This window comes from Colius striatus, unplaced genomic scaffold (genome assembly GCF_028858725.1).
Source record: "Colius striatus isolate bColStr4 unplaced genomic scaffold, bColStr4.1.hap1 scaffold_44, whole genome shotgun sequence".
NCBI classification, from domain to species: Eukaryota; Metazoa; Chordata; class Aves; order Coliiformes; family Coliidae; genus Colius; species Colius striatus.
This window is the reverse complement of record NW_026908525.1, coordinates 1722139-1727892: the sequence shown is the minus strand read 5'-3', so window position 1 is coordinate 1727892 and position 5754 is coordinate 1722139. Positions and strand designations below refer to the sequence as shown.

Sequence of the window (5754 nt, the reverse complement as noted above, 5' to 3'; positions counted from 1 at the left end):
CACAGGGCACTGCCAGCAGCCACGTCCCTGGCGACTGCTTCTCTCCCAGCAGCCCAAGGACAAGGGCTGAGGGTGCTGGGAGACAGCAGGCACCCATGGGAGTGTCAGCAGAGCAAAGCTGAGGGCCTGCTGCACCGGCAGCAAAGGATGACCCAGCCAGTCCCCTTCCAACTGCCATGGAGAGGAGCAGAGTCCCTCCATCAGCACAGCAACGTGTGTGGGGGCGGCAGCAGGAGCACACACAGGCTGAGGGCAGGAGCAGGAGGGACTTTGAGAGCCATGCTGCCACAGCCTTCCTCTTGGGCTGCACTGAATATGTCAGCTCCCCCACTTTGGGGAGCAGTGCCTGGAGCACAGCTTCTTTGGGGCTTGCTGCAGACAGGCACGGGGCAAGGAGACGGGGCTGCTTGTGTCCATACCCAAGCTTTCCAGGGCCCAGTTAGACTGCATCATGTCTTCTAAACTCATCTCCAACGCTCCCTGGTCGTCTCCCTGGGAAAGCCATGGAGGAACACAGAAAAGGACATCAGTAGGCTGCTCAGCGTGCCTGCTGGCACCCAGAGATGCAAAAGGTCGGTGTCAGCAACGTGAGGCAAGACTTGTCCATGGAGGTGACAGACTTGCTGCAGCTGACGTGAACCACAAAGGCTGAGAAACACTGTCTGAGGCTGTGGCCGTGAGGTGGGTTGACAGGGGTCCCCACACCCTCATGGCCACCCTCCACACTCTCCAGGTCAGCTGGGAGATGTGCTCAGGCCCTGCCAGCAGTGGCTGGCCCTCTGAGCGTGTCTGGCTCTCACCCCTGCCTCAGGGGTGTAGCTAGAGCACTGGCACTACAAGGGAAAGGACGTCAGGAGTCCTGCACTGCATGCAAGCAGCCCGTTAAACTAGGCCTGGAGAAGGGCCTGTGCAGGGCAGAAGCTCATCTTGCAAGGCCCTGGCTGCTCCCTTGCAGGAGGTGCCCATCCCACCAGTGTCACCAACCTCTGTGCCTACCTTAGCCTGCATCCTCCACGCTGCCAGCAGGATCCCATAGTAAAAGCCAACTGCAAGAGACAGTGATTTGCCTGGGGTTACAAGCAGTTCCTGCACTTGCCTTGTCTCCTCCCTGTTGCCTTGGGCTGGGGCAGCAGGTTGGCTGGGGAGGTGGGGAACGGGGGCTGCAGAGAGAGGCATCGCGCCTCTGCCTGGGAGCCATCAGCCCAAGCTTCGGGGGCTGTGCAGCCCTGGGCTCCAGGTGTGCTTGGGCTCCATTTCCCCTCCTCGCTCCCCTGAGCACTGAGACCAGGTTGCAGGAGCCAGGAGAGGTAACTGTCCATCAGTCCCCTGCATGGCCCCTCTGGCATTCTCCAGTTCAGGCTTGGAAATACAAAGGCCCTTCTGTCCCAGACACATCTGAGCCCTCTGGCTCGCTGGCCACAGCAGCAGTGTGCTGGGGACGCTGCCAGCCTTAGTGGTAGTGCAAAAGCCAATCAAGGACATACTCAGGAAGCACTTGGGCCCCAGAATTACCACACATAAACCCAAAAGCTGGCCATCTGAAGGCTGCCATCCAGCACAGACAGGCATTTGCTCATGCCAACTCACCCAGAAGCACTGCAAGAAGCACCAAGAACCTTTTTTCCAGGGCTGCCATGAACCTCTTGCTTTCCAGGGATGTCTTCAGCCTGAAACAGAGAGAGTCTTGTAGCCATCAGTGAGCCAAACCTGGAGCAAACCCCTTCACAGGCAGATTTCCCTTTTCATGCTGAAAAGTCTGTGTTTTGGAAGCCTGCTGCTGACAGAGAGAGAGCTGGCAGAGCAGTGCCCAGGAGGAACACATCCTGTCCTCACCCTTCAGCAGTGCCAGCAGCTTTTGCCCAAGGGAAGGGCTCCAGGAGCACCTTCGAAAAGGCATTGACAGTCATGCTGGGAAGCAAAGAGGTTGAGCAGACATGGAGACTGCCTTTCAGCAGGCTCTCTGCTGGGGGCCTTGCTCTCTCTCTGGCTGAGAATGCAGGAGTGCTCTCGCTGCCGTCACACAGCTCTCTCTAAGGGGTGTTTCTGCACAGCTGGGAAGCACAAGTCTGGCTTTGCTCTCGGGGCCCTCCCAGACCTGTCTGGTCTCTTGCCAGAGCTGGGGAAAACATTCCCTGTGCAAGTGTCTGGCTAGTGACTGTCCCCCCATGGCCAAAGTTTGGGCCTCTGGCAGATGTAGGAGTGAGAGTGCCAAGGGGCTTTGCTCTTGTTTCTCCCTGCAAATGGCCAGAGCCCCAGCAGTGCCCAAGCTGCAATGTCCAAGGGGGAGCAGGGGACAGCTTCCTGGGGAGGCCTCTCAGCAATCCCCTTGGCTTGTGCTGGCCCTCACGCCTCCCCTTTCTCCCCCTGTCCCCAGCAGAACCAAGTAGCACGTACCTAGCAAAGGCGTGCGAGTGTTGCAGCCAGTTCCACAGGTAGACTGCCAGCGTGCAGGTGAAGCTGCAGATCATCTCTGGACAAAGAAAGCAGAGAAAAGTCAGGCCTGTCTCTTGAGGCTTCTGCTAATGGATGAGAGTGTTTTATCTCCCTGCAGGGACACGGGCAGAAGACAGAGGCACCAAGGGCAGGCCAGCCTGCACTTCTCCTGCCACTCCTGCCACTGGCACAGCACAGCTCTGCCACTTCACCCCCAAGGACCTGGCAGCAAGCAGCAGTGCTGAGCTTACCTACGACTTCTTGGGCTCTGTGGTACCACGCCACAGGCTGCTCTTGAGCAATGTCCGAGCCGGGAGCTGGTGGCAAGCTGACATCCAGCTCTACACTGATGGTCCTATGGCAGGAGAAAAAAAAGAGGTGCGAGTTGCCCACCATCCCCAGGCTGTGTGAGCCAAGGCCCTTGCCAGAAGCTGGGCTCTGGCAGCCTCCCAGGGGCTGTTCCAGCTGCAGAGAGAGAGGGCAGCAAGGCTGAGCTGCTTCCAGGGCACTCTCCTCTCCCATCCTTAGCTTCACAGGCCTGCAGTGGGAGGAGAGGACCCACAGTGGCAGCAGCCCAGCCAGCAGCTCAGCCCCATTCTCCCCTCATCCCTCCCTGCACCCCCTCGTACTTGCTCATCTGGCCTGGCTCCGCTGCATCCTCCTTTGTCTTCCGCATGGCCCATCGGCGTCTTGCTGCGGCTGCTCTTCTTCTCCCCATCTTGGGGCAGAGGTCAGCTTCCTGCTCACACCTCCCTTCTAAGTCCCAGTCCTTGCCTGGTCAGGCCAAAGCAGCTCCCTAGGAGCAACTGCCAAATGAGAGCTCTGACAGCTCCTTTCCTTGTCACCATGGTTCTGTGGACAACAAACATCACAATGGGGCTCCCTGGGGCCCAGGAAGGGGGAGAGGCCCCAAGCGCTCCCTGGCAACACAGCTGCCTCCTGCCTGGCACAAAGGTGTCACTGAGATCAGGAATAGGCTCCTCAATGCCAAAGTACCATTAGAACCACAGAATCATTTGGGTTGGAAAAGCCCTTTGAGCTCCTGGAGTCCAAGCCTCCCGTCACCCTGCCACAGCCACCACTAACCCACGGCCCTCAGCACCTCAGCTGCACGGCTTTGGGGTTCCTCCAGGGCTGAGGATTCCCCCACCTTCCTGAGCAGCCTGGCACATGGGGCTGACACCCTTCTCAGGGAAGCAGACATTCCTTTACCATTGTGCTGGGTGCACAAGGAATCGCTCTACTCAACGTGCACACTGCAAAATGAAAGAACACTCCTTATGAACATCAAAGAACTGAAGTGATGATCTTATTTTGGGTACTCTGGCCTCGCTGAAACTGTTCTGAAGTTGTTTCCCTGCTCTGTTGTATGGCTCTCTCCCTCAGCCACCCCCCAGGCTGATTTCAAAGGCCTCAGCTCACAGGTGCATGCACAACAGAGAAATGGCCATTGGTGCTTTTAACCCTGTGCTTGCAATTCTCTCATCATTCAACTCAACATCCAAAGCATGTATGTCTAGAATAGCAAGTGAGGGTAGGTCTCAGTGGGGCTGGGGCCAGGGTGAGGCAGGGCTGGGAGAGCAGTGGAGCCACCCTATGAACAAGCAGGAGGCAAGTGCCCTGGGGGGAGGCACAGGAGGCTGTGGCCACTGCAGGAGCATTTCCAGGTGGACGTTGGGGCTGGAGCAGTGCCGTGGGGTGAGAGATCATTCTGAGAGCAAACTCTGAACTGCCTGTCCCGGGGCAGCCAGACCTCAGCCTGCCTTTTGGGGCCAGAGCTGCAGGCCAGGGCCAGGCTCAGCTGCTCCCCAGCTGGGTCCTGGCTTTCAGCTTTGGGCATGTCCATCCTTGGGACAGATCCCCCCAGGAGGTCGGGAGCTCCAGCCCTGCAGTGTTCTCCTTGGGTAAATGCAGGTCCCCAACACCAGCCCCAGCCTGCAGCCTGGGGAACCGATGGGGCAGCACTGCTGCAGCCTCTTGCTGCCCAACTGACTCTTCAGGATGCTGAAAATGATCATTTTTTCCCTCCACTGCTTCCATGTGGCTTCTGTTGGGTTCAGAGACATCTCCCAGTAAGAAAGCCACAAGGGGATGTATGTTTGCCCATCTGCTCCTTGAGGGGGGTTGCACATGGCCTGGAAACAGCATGTGGAGAGCTTCCAGATGCCAGCCAAAAGGTCACTGAGCTCTCTACAGCTTTGGAAATCTCCACCCACGCCTGGATCCCACCTCATGACCCGACCCCGTCCAGTCCCTGCATGTCACTGAAAAAGCAGCAGATCTCAGCCCCGAATGGAAACGTCCTTGGTCACAGCCGTGCCTGCAGGCAACAGCCACCTGACCCCTCAGCCAGATCTGGTCTGGCAGCCTCAGAGGCACCCCACAGGTACATCACTGGAGTGAAGATCTGCGCTGCGTGTGCCACGGCGTGACGTGGTCTCCTCAGGCGTCCTGCTCTTCAGCTGTGATGGTATATCTCACTGTGTATGACACAAACTTCCCCCTCAGCAGGGTCATTTGCTGGGACCCACCTGGCTTCCCAGGGGTGAGTAGTCAGCCTTGACTGACTCCATGGACCCAGCACTGCTTTTCAGCAATGCATTTGGGAAAAAAACCCAACTTTCAACTTTCCATTAAGGTCCTCAAAGACTAAAGAAAAAAGCCACAACAGAGAGACTTGCCCAGCAGTCATCAGAACGAAAGAAGCTGCTACAGGCACTGGGCAAAGCAGAATATGGTGAGTGCGTCTCGTATAACCAACAGGCTTGGGAAGCTGCTCTCATGGGGGCACGTCTGGACATGCCGTAGCGTTCACAGCAGGGAGGCATCGATCCGAGCCTCACCGCAGCCACGCTGCAGTTCCTGCCTCACAGGCGCTGGTGAGACACAGAGATGGCCCAGAGCTTCTGCTGAGAGCTGTGGCTTGAGCCCAGTGCCAGGGGCAGCAGCTGCCCCAGCAACAGCATTCTTAGCCAAAGCTGCTCCGGGTAGACTTTGGTGTCCAGCCGGCAGGAACTGCTGGGGCTCACACCTGGAGCCTGCAGGGGACTCGATAGAATCACAGAATGATGGGGCTGGAAGGGAACTTTAGAGATCATCTAGTCCACCCCCCCTGCAGAAGCAGGTTCACCTAGATCAGGTCGCATAGGAACATGTCCAAGTAGGTCTTGAAGACCTCCAAGGAAGGAGACTCCACAACCCCTCTGGGCAGCCTGTGCCAGGGCTCCCTCACCCTCACAGGGACATAGATTTTTCTTATGTTTAAATGGAACTTTTTGTGTTCCAGCTTCATCCCATCACCCCTTGTCCTGTTGCTAGATA

At 57.6% G+C, this 5754-nt stretch overlaps 1 long non-coding RNA gene across 1 annotated transcript; it reads right to left on the bottom strand.

Moving 5' to 3' along the window:
* Nucleotides 1-454: 454 nt before the first annotated feature.
* On the bottom strand, nucleotides 455-1665 carry LOC133629425 (uncharacterized). The gene is made up of 3 exons (XR_009821023.1): nucleotides 1588-1665; nucleotides 997-1046; nucleotides 455-492 (listed from the first exon to the last, which is right to left on the bottom strand). It is a non-coding gene; the product is annotated as an uncharacterized LOC133629425 (long non-coding RNA).
* Between the last annotated feature and the right edge of the window lie 4089 nt (nucleotides 1666-5754).